Source organism: Anas acuta, chromosome 5, assembly GCF_963932015.1.
Source record: "Anas acuta chromosome 5, bAnaAcu1.1, whole genome shotgun sequence".
Lineage (NCBI taxonomy): Eukaryota > Metazoa > Chordata > Aves > Anseriformes > Anatidae > Anas > Anas acuta.
The window spans coordinates 37,732,950-37,756,283 of NC_088983.1; the positions used below are offsets into that span (position 1 = coordinate 37,732,950).

Below are 23,334 nucleotides of genomic sequence, written 5' to 3' on the forward strand. Positions count from 1 at the left end.
ATGATGGATAGGAAACTTTTACTCCTCAGAGATGCTACCAAACTGCTGTGCAGCAAAGCACTCCTCCTGTAGGGCAGCCTGTTGAGGAAAGCCAGGGTTTCCATTCAAGATATGCATGGGAAGGAACCTTCCAGCAAGACATTTTCATCGAGCCCATCAAAGCTTTTGAGTTTCCTCTGGGGTGTTGTTCACAGATCATCTCTTTGGACTGACAAATTGCTCAGTGGAGTGCTCGTATCCTTCGCTGCCTCCTCCCATATCTGTACCTTCACATGGACTAGATAGATACCAGCAAGGTCCTTCAGAGCAGACCAGCAGGGACTTCTAGAACCAACACCAGGCCAGATTCACCACAAGCGTGGCTGATGCCTGACAAAGTAAGCCTGTGTTTGTTTGCATTTTTAATAAAAATAATCCTAAGAATCCCTCAGGGTTTCTATTTTGGATTCATTGCTGTGCAGAAGCAAAGCAAATAGCATATATATGGAAGTTACAGATCCTGATGGGTTTGGAGGCAAGTATCTTTTCTGTTATTTTGCCAGGTTTAACACCATGCAAATGTTGTTTCAGAAAAGAACAAGTTGCTATACAAAACTGGATATGCACAGCCCTACTTGATCCAGTAATGTATTTCTAGGGAAGTGTTGCCCAGGAAAAATGGCAGGTGATTGGAACCCTAGAGACCTGGATTGTGTTCACAGACATGCTTCAGGCCTTCTCCGTGCCCTCAAATTCACCCCTCTGTGTTTGTTTCCCCAGCTGTAAAACAGGGAACTCAATTCCTTTACTAGAAGGCTTTCATATGGCAGTAGAAAGCAGGATAAGCAAGGAGGTGTTATGTTTGAAAGGTTTCTAGGGTGCTGAACAACCAAACGCTAGCACTTCACTGACACATCTTGTAACTGAGCTAAGAAACTAAGACAGAATAGAGAAGGCACATGATTTACTGAAAATGCTTCTGAATGTCAGTATCAAAGATGGGATAATTATAATAAATAATTCTATTTCATATAATGTCTCTGGTATGAATTATACTGCAAAATGGTTGAGAGACTAAATATTTCTGTAGCTGTAGTTTTTATTTATACAACATGACGTGTTTGCAAAGTGCTCTGCACAACAGTAAAATGACAAGTGTCTGCTCCAAGTCACTTATAATACAATTCTAAAAATTAGTCAAGTAATGATAATAAACCAGGGAGAGGAGGGGAGTGGATGGGGGAAAATGATGGAAAAGACAAGGGTTACAATATAAAAAGAGATCAGTAAAGAAGGTTGTGAGCAATTAAACACTATGAATGAAATTGAAAAAGTGTTCCTCTGAGATTTGAAATGATGTGGAAAGTGGATGAGTCAAAGGAATACATAAAAGCAATTCTGAGCTAAGAATTACAGTATTACTCTGTACTTTTATGTATCAAATATTCAGAAGGAGCTGCTCGAGAACATTCCACAGGCCAAGAGCTTCTGAACAACAAAAACATCTGAGATGAGCGAAAGCTGTTCACAACCAGGGCTGAAGCAGCAGAAGCAGCAGCTAAATCTGTCAGATAAGCTGTCTACTATAAATGCAAGTTATCTACGCTGCCCTTCTCCATTCTGCATCGCCTGAATTTCCTCTGAAGTTGCATTAGCGATGAGATTCTTGTTTCTTTCTTAAACTGTTATTTGGAATGACTGCACACTATCAGCAGCACCCATGCTTTGCCCAAGAGCCATGAACGCCTCTAAAGTACTTTGAAGGAGGAAAGTTTTCATGGGCTTGAATCTTAAAAGCATTTAGGCACTCAGAAATGCAGGTCACTACTACAGGCATTCTCAAAAGCAATTTAGCATCAATTAACGCCTATTCATTTTGGTGATACAAATATTGAATAACATTTTGGCAAATGAGGTTCCCCTAATCAAGCATCTAAATTACGTTGAAAACATTGTGCCCTGTGGCACACTGCTGTTTTGTTTTTCTTTTCTCTATCTCAACTTCTGTTCATGCCTTTCATAAATGCTTCAGCTGGTTTGGTTAATATGTGTGCATGAGGCCAGGTTACCTACCACAGGTGCATCTCACAGCCAAAGAAAGAAGTTTCTAGACAGAAGGACAAGGGAAAGAAGGTCACCCAGCAACTTCTATTTTGCACATATAACGGCCATCTGGTTAAATGGCCATCTACTGGAATATCCAAACAGAGAGAAAATCAGCTGGGGACTCATACAGTTCTCCAGTTTCTTTCATTAGTTACCTTGACAAGCTTAATTTATCTTGTAATCATTAAATGGCAGCGCTTAAAGGACAGAATATGGGGAAAGTTGCATGTTTAGCAAGAGCTTATTGGCATGATTATAATAATAAATATATTGCTCTCTTGCAGCATAATGGATCCCAGAGATTACTATCACTTAGAATGACCTCTTAGATATCATAGACCATTAATTTTCATGGCGATATTTCAGCATTAAACACTATAACTCATGCTTGACAACTTGTATCGGCTGTAGGCTGATAAGGAAGACGTCTAGTCTTGATATGAAGACATAAGGAGATGAAGAATTTGCCACATTAGCTCGTTCTGGTGGTTAATCATTTTCTGTCTCATTCTTCACTTGAGTTTGTCTGACTTTATAATTCCTGCACTAAGTCCTCGCTAAGATTTACTCTGCTCAGAGGCCGTTCCTGCTAGTGTTTTACTCCTCCAACAGTACCAATTCATTAATCAAGCCATAAATCAAGTCATCCCCTTTTCAGTAAGGCAGACAGGTTGAGCACTAAGTCTTTTACAATAAGGCAATTTCTTGTGATCTTGAATAATTACACAGCTCCTTCTGCGCCTTCCCCAGCTTTTCAACAGCCTTTGAAAATAAATATCCTGCATATGATTAGTCTCACTAGCACCACAAAGGGAAGTAAAGCACCTTGGTACTTCTACTCACTATTCTCCTGTTTATGCATCCGAGGATTGATTTCACCCTTTTTGCCACAGTATCTTGTTGGAGAGAAATTGCTCCATACTCTGACAACCCTGATCCTTTTCAGGGTGTTGTTTTCCAGGGTAGAGTTTCTGATTACACATCTCCTAACCTCCTATCTGGTTCCCACATGCATAACTTTGCATTTGGCTGTACTAAAAGGCTTTTTAGTCAAACATGTCTGATCTGCCAAGTGACCCAGCCTGCTCTATAGAAATGCTTTTCCCTCATCATCACCATTCCACCAGGCTTTATAATATCTGCATATTTAATCAGCAGTGAGTTTCTATCCACTTGTAGGGCAATGATGAAAATGTTGAACAGAACTGAGTCTAAAATTCATCCTAATATCATCTCCATGACCTTTGCAAAGCACTGTTGACATGGCTTTACTCTGTTTTGCTTTACATCCAGCACACAAACTTGGCTAGACTGCTTTTTTTTTTTTGTATGCTAAAATGATCCTGTTGTCCTATGTTACTCCCAGTGAATGGGAGTCTTACAGGAATAAAGATCCAGCACTGCCCTTCATTCAAATATTATACATGAAGAAGTATTCAATGAGAAAGTTTAAGATATCAAACAGAATTCACATTCTGTGTATATACATTCTATATACATCCACACCTGTCCAGTGAGTACTCTGTTGGTAACCATACTATTTAGCCATGGGAACACAGAAGATGCATCTAGAAGGTTCTTTAAGAGCTCCTCTACTCATCTTCCTTCTCAGGGCAGGAATGCTTAAATTATTCTTGACATTTTCTTTAATCAAGATTATTCTGATGCTGGAAAATACATCCCTAGATTTTCTCATTCTTTGATAGAGAATCTCTACCAGTTAATATTTTTTCCCCTAACTGCTGCTAGGCTTGCTGACACATATCTACTCTGATTATTGACTTTGCCATTTTTTAATATTGGCACAGAGTAGATGCTCCTCTAGTATTCTGGTATTTACTCACTATTGCAGGATATACATGTATTAAATACCAGTTTCAGCAGGCTAGAGATCAGTTAAATAAGCTCTAGTAGTATTCCTTTGTAAGCTGTCCAGACCAGATGATTTTAAAATATTTACCCCAATACATACTTCACATTTCCTACTGGTCACTAATGGAGTGAAAAATTTTTCATCAGTCCATGTAATATAAGTGCATCCTCTTCTTTCCAAATGGAGAACAGAAATATTTATTGAATATTTCTGTCTTTTCTGCAGCATTATCATTTCATCATCTCCATCAAGCAACAGCACATACCCTTGTTAAGGCTTTTGTTTCTTAATATACTCTTAACTCATTTTACTGTCTTAAGCCCTGCCAGACAATGATTTTCCTCTGTTGTCTTTTTTTTGTCTATTTTTACATTGTATAACTTCTAATTCATATTGATTAATATGTATTTCCCATTCGACCATTTGCTATGTAGGCATTTTATTTTCTAGCTATGCCCTCACTTTGCACATCAACTCAGGATGGAATTTTAAGTAACATTGTTCTCTATCATGCTTATGAAATTGAGGCTTTTTTTCTTCCCACCTAGTAACCATTCTTAAACCACTTCCAGTTATCTTTCGTATTTTTCTATCTGAGCTTCTCTTCCTCAGCTCTGGTGTGCTTATAAAGTACCTCATCCTGTTTTCTAATTTGATCCAGTGGCCTCTGAGAGATCCCTCTTCCCCAATGGTACTTTATGCTTTGATATTATTTAGTACATTGAGCCATAATATACTCCAGAGCCTGTGGTTCTCAGTTATTAATAATTCCAAAGTAAGCAATGATTGTCTTTAACATAGAGCACATTCTCCTTACTCCGTCTCCTCCTCATGCTCCTCTTTTTCTTAGTCTCTCCTTGGAGACAAACTAAACCAAGAAATTTTACTGTATTCCAGCAGGTTTCAGAACACTGGTTAAATTAATTTTGTTCTTAGCAATAAACATCTCTGGTTTTGTGTTGCTACTCCCAACATTAGTAGCAGTGTATTTGCTTGAAGTGTTCCTCTTTTTTTCAGTCTTCGTGGCATTGGTTCAGTTGGTCCACGAGGAAGAATTACAGAACAGTTCCACTAGAAATAGGGTTCTTTTGCATTGCTCGTTGAGTATCATCTCCACTATTTCACTGTCATGTTATTTTTATGCTACTTTCAGAATGCATTGCCTGTGAATATTTCTCCCATTAAAGCAGATTGCCTCAAGCACAGAGAAATTTGTCCGAAGTTCATCACAAAGAACTGAAGAGAGTACCCAGAAGGACAGACAAGCAGCCACCTAACTTCTATTTCAGCTACCATATACATTCATATGATGAAGAACTCAAAGTGATAAACAAGGAGATTACCTCACTTAAAAAAAAAAAAAAGTGTCTTTTTCCTTTCCTTCTTTTCTTTTTGAATCTTGTCACTGTCCCAACAGCAGTCCCACAAGAAACACATGATCCTAACAAATGTCAGTAGGTCAGGTGGGGTAGGAGCCAAATGGCCCCAAATCACTTGATGACTAAGAAGAGTCAAATGAAAAAGACTTTCTGCTTCTACAGATACAATGAATAAATAATTACATCATCAAATATTCATCTATATCTAATATCGTAAAGCTTCCCTTCGATAAGCATCGACCCAGCACAGACTCCATAGGAATGGTCACATTGTCTAAAGAGTAAGTTTTCATTTTTGAAACTTTTTAAGGAAACTTTTGTGAATAATTTAATGGGATTAAGTGCATAGCCCTGAAGATTGTTTAGTTCATGACATTTCCAAAAAGAAATATTAAAATTAGACTTTATCATATTGTAATCTATAATTATCAAATATTTTTATGCTGACTACAAATGCCAATATCCAGCCCAAAAATAACCAGCCCAGCGAACTTTAAAAACTTAATTTTTATGTCTTGTTGTTATAATAGAGGGCAGAAAGGCTGCTCCAGATACCCAATAATGCCAGTAATCCTCCATAAATTTCAGTTACAAATAGTATAACTGATGCTGATAGTGAGAAGTCAACCTCAGAAATATAAACACAAAAGTAGATTAAGTGAGCTGGAACTTGAGCAATGATCAAGAACCTTTCATGTCCCCAGCTGTGAAAGTCATTTGCACAATTACTTGTGACTCTTCATCTGTAGACCAATTCAGCTCTTCGAGGTGCTGCAAACATGGAAGGTTGTCCCACATTTGTAATATGTTGTACTTATATCTACATCCCACTAGCTTCACTCTGTACTAGCTACTCTCAGCCTACAAGAATACTGTGAGCTGCTGCTTTCTATCTCCTGTAATCCCCTATTTACTCAGTCATGAGAGATGGACGCTTCTGGATGATGATTCACTCCATCCCAGGGAGATGGAATAAGTTCCCCTTTCTCCATGGACGACAGATGGAGCCAGATGAGTAGTTCAGAACAGCTGCTTCACTTCTGGGTAGTCAGGCAAACTAATCTCACCCTGATGGTTGAGCTAGGTATTTTCTGTTTTATAACATCCTGGCTAACTGCATGAGACAGATTCTGAACAGGTTGAATGAGGGTCAGAAAGAAGTCCAAATTAGTCTCTGATGCATAAGTAAATCTCACGTCTTTCACAGCTTGACTTGTATACCATATATGCCACCAAATTCTTTCAGAGCTTTTTCCATAATTGTCTTTGTAAACAGGAACTAAATTAGCTCTTTTATATCATTCCAAAGAAAAAAATGAGTTAATAGAAGGGGAATTTGAGAGTAAAAGTACCAGTACTGAATTGTGCTTCTTCAGCAAAGAAGTCATAGTTGCTTTTTGATTTAAATCCATTGGAAATTTTGTTCTAACATTAGGCATGCTATTAGAGAGAAATATTCTACCACAGTTTAACACAGCCAAAGATGATATCAGCATATAAAATACTTTTTGAGTCAGCTACATTTTCAGTATTTTTTTTTTCCTTAAGGGATATCTATCCAAATACAGGCAATTAAGGGTGCTCTATTAGCCAGCCTCTGAGGCACAGTCTTAACCACCAACTGACGTTCTTCTCAATCCCCTAATATAACCAGAGGACAAAGAATATAGTACATCTTCCCCAAATAAGCTGTTTCTCCAGTGTGATTCCAGACTCAAACCTCCACTACTAACTATACTGCACTGACTATAAAACATTTATGTGCTCATAATTCTGTGAACATTTGGCTATTACTTATCTGCAAATATCCCCGTGGCAGAAATAAAACACAGGTAAACTTGGAAGTAGGGCTTTGAATTCCTTGGTCAGACTACATTGTCCCTCACCTCGCCCTTACACTACAGTAGGTCCATCACCTTTCTCTCTCCCCAAGTGTTTACCTTCTCTTTATTCTCAGTGTCCTTGCCCCATGATGAGGATAACAAAAGATGACTAAAGCTCTTTACAAGGTAGGTAACTCAGCAGTCAAGTTAACACTTTCTGGCAGAGTAACTCCACTAGACTTGTGCAAATAATCTATTTCCAGGACATTTTTGGTATACCAGAACAGTGCCTTCCGGACATCACAAGAAGTTATGCTCACAGAAGTAACCTTTGAAACATCTAAAACAGCTGAAGAAAGTGAAAAGATGCAGATAGATGAGTCAATACCTATGCTGCTTCCACCTACCAACAGCAGTCCTGTAACCCCAGCTGGCAATTTCTAGGTGTAAACATTGCTGGGCAGTTTATGTGGCAAGCGTAGGGGCCCTTCGTTGTGGTTCATGAATATTAACACTGTGATACCCAACTCCTTTCTTTCCAAGGGAGTAAAAAATAGTGCTGTCGTGTTCCCTGAGGCTGGTGGATAATTGTATGAAAATTAGAGCAATTGGATATGCCCTGAGGAGATGTGCACAAGCGAATCAGGTGTCCCTAGGGAACAATCCATTCGGTACCCTATATTTCACTGTGTTGATCTCCTCCCACCTGCTGGATGGCAGAGGTAGAGAAAAATCTCACAGACTCAAAACAGACATTTGTCCATGCTGATATCTGTATATCCAACAGTAATTACATGAAAAAAAGTACAGATGCTTAGAAGAGCTAATATAACCTTCTCTGTGACACTGGATAATTTCCAACAATCTTATCTGGAAGGAACCTCCACCAGCTAGCCCTTATTCAGACCCCAGTTCCAACTAAGCACACGGTTCTTTAGCTCTACCATCTGAGGTAAATTTAGTGGCTCTACATAGCTGTCTGTCATCCCCACAGAGCAGGAGGTCAAGGGTTCTGCTGATGTATGTTTCCTACCTGCACCTTACATGCCACTGAGTTTGAAAAACCAAGGCATGCTGGAATTATCCCAACAAATTGCAGTCCCTGCCTCCAGGGCTTTATGGGCAGAAGGATCTGAAAAATAAAGCTTTGCTGGATATTATATTTCAGGACCAAGACTAAGCCACTTTACAGAGGCTCCAATATCAACTCAAACTTCCAATCTTAAGTTTATCTCAGCAAAGGTTTTTTAGCAAGGTTTTTTTCAGGTTGCTTTATAGTTACCTACAGTGATAGGAATGCGTCACATGATTGTGGAGTTTTTCCTTTAAAATAGGCACCAAACCCATTTCAAGAAGGAACTCTTTTGTTCACTTTAGAAGATACAAAATCTTATTTCAAAGAATATGAACATGCTGGTTGCACAACTTCACAAAGTACAGAAACTCGGTATCTTCATTATTAAGGATAATGTTGTCCTGGGTAACAGCTTTGTGGGATGGGAATTAGGTCAAAGTTCCAAGGATAGCAAGTGAAACAGATCATAAATAGTTTTCTTGAAGGGATGAAAAAAAAAAACCAAAAAAACAGTTCTGCCTTGTCACTCTACATGTCTTCAAATAGCTGCAGATAAGAGACTTTAGTGGAATCCAGGCGTTTTCGTATAAGATGAGAAAAATATTTATAGTAGCATAAGAAGTGGACCAAATACAAAACTGCGTGTATGAATGATCATCTTTAACCTTTAATCTTAAAGCATTTATGGTGGGCAGATCTTCCTGTGTCACCTTGTTTATTTTTTATTCTAGGGAGGTACATGGCTCTTGAGGCTTTCTGCAAATGATTCTCCAGGTCTGCATTTTTAAAAAAAGCCACTCCTAAATATTCAGATAGCCACACACTCATGACAATGTTCCTAATGGTTCAGTGTAAGGTCTCTTATTACTTTCTCTTTGATGTTTGTTCGTTTATATGTTCACAAACCCTGCTTATCAATGAATGAAATAAGCAGCTCCATAACTAATGGAAGTTTTATCATCAGCAAATAGTTTAATGTCTCACTGCAACATTAGCATATCTGTTTGAGATATAGGGTCAGGTATGTCAAGACCATACTTCTCAAGAGTTGTCTTAAACAGAGATACTTCTGGTACCAAAGCTTTTGGGTGGTGTTGGAAGCATTGGTTCAAATGCAAAAGATGGCTTACTTGCATGTGTGAGAGTCGCTCTATTTCATAAATGCTTATTGCCTCCCCAGCAGTTAAGCAATACACATTTTTCTCTCTAGTTGAGTATCAAATTATAATTAATTATACCACCTGACCATTTACACACCAGTTTTATGACTAGCATGAACCATTTATGTCAGCTTAATGCAGAATTTTCCAGAACTTATTTGTGCCCTTACACTGGGCTATGTTTGGTTAATAGCCTTTTATTTCTTGAATGTGATTTTTACTCATAGAGTGGTTAAGGTTTAACATAAAGGACTACTTTACACTTCAAAAAAAAAAAAATCACAGAAAAAGTCTTGAACTGCATTAGGCTTGAAATGAAATATTCCCTTCCTCTGTAGCCCCAGAATAGAAGGAGCTCAGCATTCTGAGACTGGTACAAAGTGGTATTGTTAAACAGAAGCTAATTAGGATGGGATTTCATGTTGCTAAGAGCTAAGTCTTTGGTATGCAAGAGAGCCAAACAGCAAGGGCAAAGTGTAACTATTTAAGGCTGAAGTTTGCTATTTAAAGGAAAATGTTCATACTGGCCCAAAATTTAGCTGCAGTCAGGAGAGTATTTCTCTGTCAATGACAAGATGACTGACTGTCACGACTCCACTCAGTGAGTCCAGATCAAATGTGCTCAGGATGTAAGCCAAGAGATTATTTTTCCAACCTGCCAGAATCAAAAGCACCATCTGTGATCGATTTTGTGATAATGGAGTAAACAGCTACTGGAAATTCAGGACAGTTCCCAGAGATTTTTGGTCTCTGGGAGGAATGAATATGAGCCTGCAAGAGGAACACAGCTGCTGCTATCCAAAACCTGTGGTCTCTCTCCTCTGTGGAAGCTGAGAAACATTAACAATCACAAACCCTTGTGAGCATAACCTCCTGCAAGCAGTGGGATTTTGCCTGATCCTGTGCAGGTGGAAGATGCCCTGAATCTTCTCTCCTTTTTTGCCTACATGCCTACTATTCAAAGAATACTCTTTTATGACAGCAGGTTTACCTTAAATATAAATCCAGCAAAAATAAACCCAGACTGTAAACTGTAGGCACTAATTTCAAAGACTGTAGAAATCTGGGTACAATATTCTGCTTTGTGAAGCTAAAGCTACAAGCCTAAGAACAAAAGCTTTCTCAAATTTAAAAGCAAAAGAACTCTTTCTTGTGGTAATAGCAGTATTACTTTTACTTGCTAGAAGAATCACACATTAACAAAATATTTTTTTACTGGATCAAAATTAAAGATCTTAATTTTTAAAACGTTTGATATATTTAATTTCCTCTGGTGTCTCCTGAGAAGCCAAGTAATCTTTGGCAAATGTAAATGATAAGTTCTAATGTTTTTTTTTTTTTTTTTTTTTTTTTTACACGGGCTAATAAGTCAAGGCTGAGAAGAGACAACAATCTTGTACAGAAACATCAGGCTTGAATTTTGACCTATTGTGAGGCTGGGAGTGGGTTACATCCAGCTTTAGCCAAAATTAGAAACAAGTCTAGAGGTGTTCAGTGACTTTGCACCAAAGAGAAAACTGGTTCTTTGAAGTAATGCCTGAACTGACTACAGCTAAGGAATGCAACCATCGCCCTAGGAAGGCCATTCCCTACTCTCCTGTACAACCCTCATATGTTTATAAGCCATACAATGTTTATTTGATTTTTAGGAACAAGTGGCCAGGTGCCCCCTGAGTCAGGACCACACCACAGTGTGTGCACTGTTTCTCAGAGGCGTGATTTGGCACCGAGGCCTAGGGCACATAACTAACCTACAGCCACTTATAGAGCGTTTCTCCTCAGAGTTGTATGGCCAGGAACAGCAGGGGTGTAGCTCACAGGGTTTCTTTTCTATTTCAATTGAAGAAAAGTCTTTATTATCTGTAATTAGCAGAGGGCCTAAAACAACTGCCACAGAGCTTGGGCCAGAGAAGGAACACAATGCAAAGGAGGCACAGCTCATAGCTTATAGAAGTCCTTCACGGGATCCAATTAAATGCTGTGCGCTGGAGCATTTCTATGTAGAACGAGGCCTCCACAGAGCTTCCCGCTGTAAAACATTTTAGAAAAAGACCTTAAAACAGTACAAAAACCGCCCCTAGTCCCGCGGGGAGCGCCCCCGCCAGCGGCCAGCAGGTGGCGCCAGAGCACAGGCGGCCAGGAGCCTTGGGGCCTGGCAGGGAGCAGCGCGGGAAGGGCGCTGGGGGGGCTCCTGCGGCTGGCCGTGGTCTCGTGTAACACGCTCATCTTTACAACACAGCGGGCTCTATACGATTATAGTAGGCTCTATTCGATTACACAGATAGCACGTCCTCTCTCTGCTCCAGAAGAACACCCGAGTTTCACTCACCCACTACTACCACCATCACGATAGCCAAGGGCAAATCCTGCTCCTCACAGTGCCCATGGCTGGGGTTTCCTGAGTGGCAAGAGCTTGTGCTGCCTGGCCAACCAAGCATTTGAAGGCTGAGCTCTGGCCTTCTGCTGTGGGCAATTAGCACTAATTAAGCAATAATTAAAATTACCCTGTGACATCCTTTACAGAAGCTCCCAGCTGGGTTAATTGTTGGCACTACTCGGGCTGTTTTAATCAGCTGTTGTTCTGTGTGTGGTTCTGAGGGCACAAGCGTTGCCAACCCAGGACAAAAAGTTAAAATACAAGGACAAGGACGCAGCAGTGTAACCACAAGTAAGGGACTTTATCACTGGTCTGGTCTCAGCCCTCCACCAACCTGGAGTCGACGGGTGGCACAGCGGTACGATGCTTGTAGAGGTCCCCTGCTAACATGGGGGGATCCAGTGGGCTGGTGAGGGCACCCTTCATCATATATGGGTTTAGTGAAGAGGGGCAGGTTTAAGTTCTCTGTCAGTCTCCCACATAGATCCCATGGTGTGGCAGAACCAGGCTGGTAACCTGTAAGCCCTCCTTAGTTGGCTCGGTAGGTGAAGCCAAGGCTCTGTACCCCTGCTGTCACCCGGGCAGGGAAGCTTACCTGTGAGCCCTGCAAGGGAAGTACAAGATGCCTCCCCAAGTTCAGGGGTCGTGTTATCTCCCCTAAACGAATCAACTGATTCAAACAGAAGCAGCATAAATTTTAGCCCAATTGCCTGCCATCCCAAACAGGGAAGGCCAGTTATCCAAACCCTGTTGAGGCAGGCTGTAGGATCATTGGGGAAGCCTGTTTTTGTTCATGTACCATTCACTACATCAGACTTGCTGAACTGGAAACAGTCAGCTGGGCCTTCTAGGGATAATCCGCAGGGGATGCACCAATTATTTGCAAGTATCATGCTAACTGGGCAGACATGTGAGCTTTATTAAACACCGTTCTGACTGCAGGGGAAAGGAGAATGGTTCTGGAAAAAGCTCAGGCACAGGCAAGGCAGAGGTTCCCCTGGGAGGAGGTAGCAGCATTGGTACCGATTAAGAGAGACCCTGAGGGGGACCCAAATACTGGCAGAGGCTGAGGGTTGGTAAAGCAGTACCAGTAAGTAATCCTTTCTGGGATTCAACGTGAGGCATCAAAAATGAAAAATGCCTCTAAACTCTATGAGGTCTGCCAGATGAGAGCCCACCTGCTTTTTTCAAACGCCTCTGTGAAATGGTGAGAAAATGGATCTGGACCCAGATGATAAGGCCAATAAGAGAACGTTTAACATGCAGTTTATCGTGTGATCTGCTCCAGACATTAGGGAAAAAATGTAGAAGGTAGATTGGGCTGGGGGAATGTCAGTCTCTCAGCTAATTGAAATTGCACACAAAGTTTATAATGATTGCGAGGTGCAAAAAGAGATAGAAAAAATTAAGCTGTAGGCATTACTTTTGGCAGCAGCTATTGTAGAAGGGAAAGGAACTCAGGGGAGAGGCAGAGGTGGATATAGAAGATGATTTTGAGAAGGTTGAGGACGTGGACAAAGGAGGGGGGGCAGGAAGGAGTAAACCCATAGGCTCCAACCAACATGCCTGGTGCAGGGAAGAGGGGCACTGGAAAAATGAGTGTGTGCTGGAAAAGAAAAAGGAGCTGAACAGAGGCAGTGAGGAGCATCATTTGATTATGTTGGAAGATTTGGAGTCAGAATGACGGGGACCAAGGGATGAAATTCCAGTAAATAATAAAATAAAAGGAACCAGATGTCCTGGTTCCTTTTAAGTTTGGGGGAGACACCATCAATTTCCTTTTAGACAGTGGTGCAACTAATTCTGTAGTGACAAACTGTAAAAGACCGCTCCTGCAGCTGATGGACTGTAAAATTGGGGGAAGAATGTTGACACACCAGTTTTATATATGCTTGAGTGCGCTCTCCCTTTGCTCGGAAGAGACTTACTGTGAAAATTAAATCCCAAGTGAGTTTTGTCACAGACAAGGTAAAAGTTAAGGTTCTAACTGAAAACTCTTGGAAAGTCCAAATTTACCTTCTGGTTAGAGCCAGGAGGGGACCAGCAGGTACTTGAAGAGGTTTTAAACACAATAACTCTGTTAGTTTGGACAGGAACGCAACATGAGAAAGTAAAAAACGCATCCCCAGTCCAGACTGAGTTAAAGCTGAGAGCAATGCCTTTATGGGTACCCCAATATCGCGTCAGTTTTGCAGCAAGAGGATTAGAGCTATTGGTAGACAAGTTTCTATGGTATGATTAATTTGAGAAGGCCAGTCCAACTTTATTACCCCAATACACCAGTAAAGAAACTAAACAGTATAGAGTATAGGTCTGTGCAGGACCCGAGAGCCATACATAACGAAAGACATACACAGTGGGATCTAACCCCCACATTCTCCAGATGACAACATCTGAGGAAGATATAGATATATAGATATTTATTTTTTTCAGTATGGGATCTTAGACACCTTCTGTATACCATTATACCACAGATATACAGGAATGATTACTGGTTCCATTGGATGCCCCTGTGCATCCATTCCAACCTGAACACTGGGTAAAAAAACAAATGTGGAAAGATAAACCTTTACAGGAAGAGTGGGAAGGACCATAAATCATCCTGCTTCACACTCATGTGGCAGTTAAAGTGAAAGGAGTTGTTTCAATCTGTCAGACTAGTCAAAGAGAAAATTGAACAGCTCCATAAACTGGCTTAAGAGGTCAAGCAGAATAGCGGAACTGACTTCTCACAGTTGACCTCACAGTTACCTAATTCTGAGTGGCTGAAACACTTGTTTGTGGTGTTTGTATTTTTGCCTATTATGATTGTGTGCTGCCTTAAGGTACAATGGTTACCTGAGTGCTTGGGATTTTGGAGAAAATACATGTCAGCGACCCCAACATATCATGACAATGAAAAGTAGTAATATTGAATATTTCCTTAACCTAAATATGGAGAAAGGAGAGGACTGTAGAACTTCTCAGCAAGGCCCATAACCTCACGGGGGGAGCCCAGGTCGGAGAGTTACCATGCAAGGACAAGAGCACATAAGTGTGTAACCACAAACATGTGCTTAGTCAGCACAAAAAAAGAGGCAAGGATGCTCTGGAGTATCTTCTGCTTCATCAGCATGATAAAGCACACGCCCCTAAGTGGAGATCTGACATGATAATTAGGGACTGACTGCCTTAGGTTAATGAGCTAGCACCTATCTCATACGTGTGTGTCTCTGCACATGCACTGCTGAGCAAGTGATGTAGCCAACAGCAGCCAGTGAGTGATCCTACACCTGTCTGTACCTGCTTTTTGGGCTGGCTGAAGGGCCTGGCACTCAGCTCTGGGTGTGCTTGCTTTGCAAATTACTGCCTGGTACCTGATGCTGTGCAGACTTGAAACAAAGGCTAACCGGCAAACCTCAGCTCCGTGTGCTTGTTGCAGTGCAGCAGGCGTGAGCCCAGCCCTTGCTGAGGGACAACCCGAGCAGAGAGCACCCCTACACGGGGACTGAGGTGAGGTGAGGGGGCTGCCTGGGGCAGGGGAGGCCATCCTGGGCCGTGGCCTGGTCTCTGGAAGGTCCTTTGCAGATCACACGGCTCTGGACAAGGAAGCACAGTGTGAGGAAATGGCTGGAAGTCTTTCGCATGGCAGCCGTCAGCACAGTGACATCTGAGCACTGCCAAAATCTGTGGCTAAGCTGGTGGACGGCTCTTACAAGGAGTTTTACCTCAGGCAGGGCATGGATGAAAAGTTCTAGGTCAATCCCTGACCCTGCCGGGGAACGCTCCTTGGTAGTTACAAAATCAATGCAATTTAAGATGAAATTTTCAAAACTGCCCCTTTTTCTGGTCACCCTCTTGCAGGCACTGAGACCTGTTCTCAGAGACACCCAACCCTCGAATTTCCCTGCACCTTTGAAACCGAGCCAAGAACGTTTTGCCCAGAGGTGGAAGCACACAAAATTAGGTTTGCTTCTTAAGACACTTGTTGGCTGTGTTTGAAAGCCATCTTATCCTTTATCAATTTCACCATCACCGCCCTGTCCTTCTAGAATTCTCTGGAAATCTTTAACTGCATCATAAAAATGATACCTATCAGAAAAAACACCGCTCTGCCCATCCCCTCCACGCCGTTTCTTCCTGGAGGCTGTGCTGCCTGGCAATGGCTGTACGCAAGTGGATGGGCAGGTATCAGGCAGGTGCCTCCAGACTGCGTGGGGAAGTGTGAGAGTAACACTTGCTGCTTTGGAGATGGAGAGAAGGGCAGGCTGGGACCTGCAGGGCAGCGGGTGAAGCCCTGGTGAAATGATACCGTGCAGGAAGGACTGTGGAATTCGTTCCTTACACATTTCCCTCTATGACCAAGATGAAAAGTTTGAGATTTTGTCTGTGTGTTTCTAGGCATGACAGAGGAGAGGGCAGCGTGCATCTTCCTCTGTGTGCAATACCCCGTGGTGGCCCAGCCCGGGTTCCCCAGCAGCACTCCCTGCAAACCCCTCCCAAGTCACAGCGCTACCAGACTGCTCGCTGTGGCAGCACATAAACAGAGGCTAGTGCTTTGGCTTGCTCCCATCCCTTTGGGGGTGGTACAGCAGCGCTTTCCTTGCCAGTTGGTGGGGTAAGCCCCAGGACTGACCCCGGGAACTCGGGTAACAGCATAAAAGCAGGGTTGTCCCCTCCTCCACAGCCACTGGCATTATCACACCCTATCATTTGTCTTCCAGAGAGATCAGTGCTTTTCTGCTCTTTCTGTGGATCACCATGGGAACCGGCAGGAGCAGAGCCATGCCAGGGAGGCTCAGCAACTGCTGCTGTCAGAGCACTTTGTCTGGGGATCTCGCCTGCGGAGAGACGGAGCCTTCTCCGGGGCTGCTCACCTGCAGGTGACCCTTCCTGGGAGAGGCAGGCGGAGGGACCTCGGTGGGGGCTCTTGGCATGTCCACCTCCCACACGGGAGCAAAATAATTCCTCCCTTTATGCAACGCCTTGACAGGCCTGAAAGATCCCAGAGCAGAGATCACAACCATCTGGGAGCTGTGTGCCTGGCTCCGGTGTGAGACCAGGAAAGGAGCCAAAAACCTCTCCAGCTAGAGTAGCCTCCCTCCCTCCCGCACCCCTGTCGGACAGCCCGCCCGCTGCTTCCAGCAGCAGGAGTCAGCAAGTCAGAGTCCTGCAGTGGGGAACCTCGTTCCTCCGCACCCCATCCTGACATCGGGCAGCTGTAGGCCTCACTTCAGTGCAAGACCGGGAAGGCAGCCAAAGCCCTTCCCACAGACCAGCCCCATCTTTACGGGTGTCTTCTCTGCCCCGCTCCCAGCCAGCGAACTGCCGGTTGTGGAGAGGGGACCCCATTGTGTTCTGTGCAGCCCCTCCTGCTCTGGCCACAGAGCCGCCCCAGCTGCCTGGGGCTGAGATCTCAGGTCAGCACCCAAAGTCCCAGCTGGGACCCACTTTCCTCTTTCCTGAAAGAATTGATTTAACAATTCTGAAATGGACTTTCCTGCCAGCTCTGCCACAGGGGTATGGGGACAAGGATACCCCTTCTCCTGGCCTACCCAAACCCTTCCCATCCAACAATTCTTTTCACAGCTCTAGGGGAGTTCATTTGTGAGTTCACTCCCCACGATCCCATCTGGTCTGAATCTGTTTGCTGAGAAGCTGTCTGCAGTGACGGGTTGATGCAGAGCTCTGACAGCAGTAAGGGAAGTCTATGTAGCACACCCTATTGCCTCCTCAGCGCTCAGTCCTAGTAAATGTGTCCCTCAGAGAGCTCATATTTAAGAATTGGGCTGATATCACCAGTTTGTCCACATAGCTGTCTCTGCTGCTGCTTGTCAGAGGGTAGCAGTTTTTGATTTCTTTTACTTGGCCTGAATTCAAACCAGTGATCTATAATCTGTACTCTGCTCCCCACATGGTTTGTGTCTTTCCTTAATGTAGGTTTTTGCACTGTGATTCTGGAATCATCTTGGCATTTCACAGGAAACATGAGGAAACAAACTGACCACAATCTGCTGCCTACTTTGCCTGTGCAGCACTCCTGGGATGGCAGACCTGCTGCTGCTTCAGGTAGGGGCGAGGGACACGGACTGCCCTTTGCAGCAGCAGAGCTGTGACCATCCCGCACATCACTGGGGCTGCGGGAATAGGAGGTCCAGCTCTCCAGGGCTCTCCTTGATTCGTCCTAGCACCTTGTCCCACCTCCATTCCCTGCCCTTTCTATACCTCCTTTTCCTTGGCAGGCCTCCCATCCTTGGGGCAGCAACATTCAGCCTTCCAAGTGCTGTTGAGCCAGCTCTGTTAGCACAGTCACAGCCATCTGAGCCTGATACAGTTTTCCTGTGAAATACATCATGTATGGCATCACCTGCACAGCATTAACCTCTGTAGTCTTGGACTCAGAAAAAGATTCAAAGAGCGCTGTGGTATGTGAGAACCTTATGGGCTGCATACCAGCCAATAACAGACACGAAAGACCACACAAAACAAACACGCTTGCAAGGACTGCCTTCCTCCTCCTCAGCCTGAAGACTCCCATGTGCTGTCCTCCTTTCTTCTCCCACCTGCAATAGCAATTTGACATGGACACGCAGGCATGCTGACAACAACCCCAAATTTACTTTTTAAACTCCATTCATCTAATCTGTGATCTAGATAAAACTACAAGGATAAAAGCACAAGGAAACATTAATTATTGTGAAAGATGTTAAATCTGTATTTTATAGAAGAGAAAGGCCTTTTTTTCTTTTCTCCACAGACTACTTAAGTGATAGTTGATGTCTCAATCTAACAGAAAAAGACGTAATGAAATCTGATACTTGGAGGCTGAAATGGGAGAAATGCAGAGATGAAACAAGGCATTAGCTATTAAATCTGAGACTAACACTGGAGTTACCCCGGGATGACTCCCTGAGGATAATGGGAATTCTGCTTTGTTTTGCTCTCTGCCAGTCAGGACTGAGTATACAAGACATATGCTCTTGCTCAAGCAGGAGTTCTGGCTTGACTAGAACACACAAAGGTCTTTATGTCCCGTCTGTGAGGTGTGACGAGATGACCATCACACAACCAAACCCAGCTGATACAGTAGTGGAAGGCGATGGCTTCCTGGCCCTCCCACTGGGTCCTCCCACAAGCAACTGGTTAATGCAGTGAGGTGATGCACAGCTGCCAGTCTCTTTATTTTCTGCTGCATGAGCTTGTCACTGCTGATTAGAAGAGAAGCAAAGCAGAGGTTTGCAGGTCTGTGTTGCATCTGTCAGCACACTGCAAGCCCACAAGAAACAGAGAAATGGAACTAGGCACAAAGGCCATTTCCAATTTCTTTAAGCCCCTAACCTGGGTGGAATTCAGAGAACTACTATCTGAAGCCTAAGTTCCCAATGGCGAGGGACAAGTTCCTCAGACAGATGTTTCACAGCACTGGCTTCGTTTTGTGCAAGTTTTCCTCGTGTAGGACTGAGCCTTCAGTGGGGCTCCCACATGGACTGGGTCTGGCTGGTGGCTTTGCCCCTTTGGTAAGTTTTCAGCAGCGCTGTGTCAGGAACATAATGCTGTCTCCTGCCTGTGGAGCTATAACAACTTCATTTTCTAGAGACAGTTTTTTCTGCTCTAATCTTCTGACAACTAGTTCTCTTGTGTCTTTTTGCCCTTCTATTTAGGTATCTCAGATAAGGTGCTCTTAACAAAGCAGTCCGTGCTTGTGTTGTGATAACGATAGCCTAACAGTGCCAAGCTAGTTCTCTTGGACTTGCCAGAGAGTTTGTTTTGTCAATAAGGTAGTTGCTGTTTATAGTAAATGTTATTTTATTTTTAGTTTTATTTTTTTGATGGATGATTTGTCTGCAAATTTTGAAGACCTGACATAGAGTGCTAGAGCAGACATATTAAAGATAACTGCTGAGGGAACTCACTCGGGAACTGTGCGATACTGCTGTCTGGTCTTAGGACCTCCTCTCTCTGAAGTCAAAACAAATTTTCTATTTGCATTATGTAAAAGAAGGCACATTATTATTAACATTTGTCAATAATAATTTTGTTAATTAACAGAAGTGACAGCAGGCGAAAGGAGGCATAGCACTGTAGAATATTTGCATTAAAGCAACGGCAGCACACAGATCTGTGAGTGCTGATGTGGTTCTGGGACTCCAGGAGTTAAAGCGAGGTGTGTGCAGGCAGTTCTTGGGGAGGTACTTTGTGTAAAGTTCAGTGGCTGAGGAATGTCCTGGCAGTCAAGCTTCGATGCCTGGGAAAAACTCAAGGCTGGATTGACATTTCAGGCAGTGATACAATCCTGTTGGCTTTGCTGGTGCAAATGAGAGAACTTGACCAGTGACTTTAAAGGAAGAATAAAAATACCTCCTAAAATTCAGATTAAGGAACACCAGTTGCATGTGTGGCTGAAAGAAATCAGGAACAGTATAGAGAAGATGAAGGGAATAACTCATTTCCCCATTTTGTCTTTGGTCAGCCTTAGTTCAGGAGGGGACTTTGTGAAGCTTGAAGCTACCTTTTGCCCTGCTGAAATACCTATAGGGAGCCACAAGTCACGTTGGTTCTGGTTATTTATTACAATTCTTTGATCATTGGGAGTAATAATTAATGCAGGCACACACAAAACTTGCAGATTACAGGCAACGGGAATCCCTTGTACTGAGAATTGATGGAGAAATCTCTCTGGGTGACACTGTGACAGCAGCCAGCACCACCTCTGCCTGTATTCCTGTCTGTCCCTGCTCAGCTGGCCAAATGGGATGTCTCCTTGCCAGATGCCTGTTTCTTTTCAGTTCTCTGCCTGTCTCCACTTGGCTCTCTGGCCATCTCTGTCTAGTGCTATCCTGCTCTCTGACAGAAGCAGATCAGCAATGCATGCTTTGTCTTGTAGCTGGAAAGGAAAAGGCAGCTTCGTTCAGCCAAAATCCCATGACACTGGAAATGGATGAGAAATCTCAGGCAAAACAATCTTGAGGGAACTGCAAGGCCTGCTGAATCTTTGCAAATCTGACTGCTTATTTGGATAACAAGGCATCTCCTCTGAGAAGAGCTTCACAGAGAAAATTGTAAAGCACCTTCGGCAGAAGTCATGCACCTGATGATGGAATAAGTAACAAGATACTAAATCTGAATGAACTACATTTTGCTTTGAAACATGCTGGTCTAAGGCACAAAGCCTTGGTAGCATTTGGTCCTGAAGCCTCCGTTTAGCTGAGGTCTTCCCCACTCCCACCTGAGGCTCAGGCAGAGCAGGCAATGAGCTGCCTGCAGCAGAGGGCAGCAGCAGGCCTGTGCACTCCTACCACAGCCCGGCCTTCCTCGTTAGCCCTGTTGGCAGCTCATGGTGAGAAACATGCAATGTGTTCCTGTAAGTCACCATGTATTCCTGTAAGTCACCATGTATTCCTGTAAGTCACTATGTATTCCTGTAATTCAGTATGTATTCCTGTAAGGGAATGCTAAATGTAAAGCAGCTCAGTAAGTGGTGGCCCTGTTACTGAATAAAGTATTTGATGTGCTGGCAGCTCTTGTTAGAAATGCCTGAAGCCACAGGCTGGTGCTTTTGAGCCATATTATGTGAGAGGTGGCCCAAGTATATGGTGAGGAGAGTGTTTCTAGCTGGGAAACTCTTACGACACTAACTTGATTTCCACCTCTATCCCAGCACCAACCCGTGCCCTGGAGCTGCCTACAGCTCACCGAGGGGCTCTGGCTGGGCCCTGGGGTGCTCCGCCAGCCCACAGGGCTCTGCGTCAGGTGAAGGCAGGGTACTGCTGGGGGGCAGCTGCCAGCTCCCCACCTGGCCGCTCCTCTGAGTGCGGCCAAAAGCAGCTGGGGTGACCCTGGGCTGGGGAGGGTTTGGGAACAGCGGCCCCGAAACCACGGCGATGGCTGCAGTGCGGCGCCCAGCCCCGGGGACGAGGCGGGTGGCTGCAGCCCCCAGGCGCCCGGCACAAGATGGCGGCCCCGCGGCACCTGTCCCGCCTCAGGGGGCAGCCCCCGGGGGCCGCCCCGAGCAGCTGCCCGCAGCCCGGCCCCACCGCAGCACCTCGGGCTGGGCGCGGAGGGCGGCCGCGGTCAAGGACGGGGAGCGGGCGCGGCTCCTCCCTCGCAGGGGGCGCCGCCCGCCCCACCTGCCCGGCCGCCGCTGCCGGGAGGGGATTAAGGGCCCGGGGCGGCTGATGTCAGTTCCTGCGCTCCCCGCGGGGCCGGCGCTCACGGCCCGGGCGCTGGGCGGCAGCGGAGCGGCGAGGAGCACCTGCCCGCAGCCCGCCCGCGGTGAGCTCGGCGCGGGGGGACGGGACGGGACGGGGCGGCCCGGGGTGAAGGGGTCTGTCTGGAGAGCCGCCGCGTGCTCCGCGCATCCCAAGCCGCGAGCTGGGAGGGGGCAAAGAAAAAAGCTCCGTGGCTGGACGGAGCCGCTGGCCCCGAGGGTGAGAGGGGGTCGTGAGGGGCAGGGGGCGCGGGGTGGCTCGCGGCGCGGCTCCGTGTGCGGGCGGGGACCGGCAGGTGCGGGGAGCAGCGCCCCGCTCCCGAGTGCTCCGCGCTGGGGCGGCGGGGGGGAATGAGGGGAAAAGTGACTGTCCGGTGGGGGATTTATCCGCTGGGGGGGGGTTAACTTCAGCAGAACTGCACCTTGGGCACTCCGTTCACGTATCTCTTGGATACGGTGTTTGGAGCCGGAGCTGTCGCTGCTCATTGAAACCTACTCTTACAAGTCACAACCAGAAGTCTCGCACCTACGTTTAGTGCCTGGTCCCCTCTCGTGTTTTGTTCCCCCACAACATTTTAAGGACTGAGCAGCTCCCGTTATCTTCACTGGAAGCTGTCTGCTGTAACGCTCAGAAAGTCAGGCTGCTCTCCAGGGCGTGTCTGGCTGCATTTATGAATCAGGTTGGGATGATCTCAGCTTTTCTGAGTTGTGGCTGCTTTTTGTTTCCCATGTCCCTAAAACACTGCACCTGAAAGTATTCTCAATTTCTCAAGTTTCTCAATTTCTTTGTATTCCAAAGGAAAACAAACAAACAAAAAAAAACCACAATTGTTGAATCAGTTTGATATAACAATACAAATATTGTTTGTATAACTGTATAAAATACATAAAATGTAAATTATGTAAAAATATCCAAAACCTTAATCAATTAAGATGGTTAAGAATCATGGGGGCAGGCGGGAGTGGTTTTGAAATGGCAAGTCCTAGAGATAACAGCGGGAGCAAGGATTTAAAGTCAGTCTTTCAAATCAAAGTTGAGATTGTAACTCAAAGTATGGATGGCCCGCTTATGTTTAGGATGTGAAGAGGGGAGGAACGATGCATTTAACAGAAACTGAGAATTCAGAGTAAGCTTGAAGGAAAGCTGCAATTCAGGGGGTGAAGGTGAATGTGAGATGTTAAACATTGCTTCAGGACGATACAGCATCTTTCTCTGAAAAGGTGCATTTTCTGCTACAGAGAACAAACTTTAAATCTAATCTGTGGCCTCTAGAAATGGTTTGGTATGATGACACATTGGGAAATGATTAGCTTAAGCAGAGGAAATGGAGATTAATAGAAGAAGATAAGCAAAGAACTGACAAAAGATAATGTGA

The 23,334-nt window shown here is 44.4% G+C and overlaps 1 protein-coding gene and 2 long non-coding RNA genes across 4 annotated transcripts in view; 2 read left to right on the forward strand and 1 right to left on the reverse strand.

Moving 5' to 3' along the window:
* Positions 1-10,634: 10,634 nt before the first annotated feature.
* Positions 10,635-11,838, reverse strand: LOC137858181 (uncharacterized). Its single transcript, XR_011097552.1, has 2 exons — positions 11,725-11,838; positions 10,635-11,424 (listed from the first exon to the last, which is right to left on the reverse strand). It is a non-coding gene; the product is annotated as an uncharacterized lncRNA (long non-coding RNA).
* Positions 11,839-18,019: 6,181 nt separating this feature from the next.
* Positions 18,020-21,392, forward strand: LOC137858182 (uncharacterized). Its single transcript, XR_011097553.1, has 2 exons — positions 18,020-19,268; positions 20,636-21,392. It is a non-coding gene; the product is annotated as an uncharacterized lncRNA (long non-coding RNA).
* Positions 21,393-21,786: 394 nt separating this feature from the next.
* PLEKHH1 (pleckstrin homology, MyTH4 and FERM domain containing H1) overlaps positions 21,787-23,334 on the forward strand; it is a 48,539-nt gene continuing 46,991 nt past the window's right edge. The window contains exon 1 of one of the 2 annotated variants that reach the window (XM_068684190.1): positions 21,787-22,023. The gene's annotated coding sequence lies outside the window, so the exon portion shown is untranslated. Of the gene's footprint in view, positions 22,024-22,064; positions 22,179-23,334 lie in introns of those variants that run through there. The other variant, XM_068684191.1, reaches the window with a different exon arrangement.